Below are 418 nucleotides of genomic sequence, written 5' to 3'. Positions count from 1 at the left end.
TGCCTCCACTTCACACTCCCACCCCAGCCCCAGTGAGCAGGGACCCCACCGTAAAAACCCCAGGCATGGGCTCTTGGCCCTGGTATCTCCAAGGTGATGTGTCCACACTCCAGTCAGTACGGTTTCTTGCTTTCTTCTCCTCCGCAGCTTCCTTGGTGGCCACTATTTCTGCAGAGATGCCAAGCTCCTCCCATCCCACAGGTAGGAACTCTCCTTTCTGAAGAAGCACATAGTGGTTTTGAGGGGCTCACATTATTGGATGCAGGAGAAAGGGTGACACATGTACCACCTCTCAAAGGAGCCCAAGTGTACTTCCAGGTCCCTGAGAATTCCTCGAGTATCAGTCCTTCCTCCAGAACTCGGCATCCTAGGAGTTCTGTTTCTGAAACCTATAGGTGGCCCCTGACTTTCAAATCAT

The 418-nt window shown here is 52.6% G+C and overlaps 1 long non-coding RNA gene across 1 annotated transcript in view; it reads left to right on the top strand.

The window, feature by feature from the left end:
* The first annotated feature begins 141 nt into the window (after positions 1-141).
* Positions 142-418, top strand: part of LOC102472796 (uncharacterized) — a 1,326-nt gene continuing 1,049 nt past the window's right edge. Inside the window, exon 1 of the long non-coding RNA XR_336475.1 lies at positions 142-201. This is a non-coding gene — a long non-coding RNA (uncharacterized LOC102472796). The remainder of the gene's footprint in view (positions 202-418) is intronic.

This window comes from Tupaia chinensis, unplaced genomic scaffold, assembly GCF_000334495.1.
Source record: "Tupaia chinensis unplaced genomic scaffold, TupChi_1.0 Scaffold139147_1, whole genome shotgun sequence".
Taxonomy (NCBI): Eukaryota; Metazoa; Chordata; class Mammalia; order Scandentia; family Tupaiidae; genus Tupaia; species Tupaia belangeri.
The sequence above is the reverse complement of the archived record's forward strand: the minus strand, read 5'-3'. Positions and strand labels throughout refer to the sequence as shown.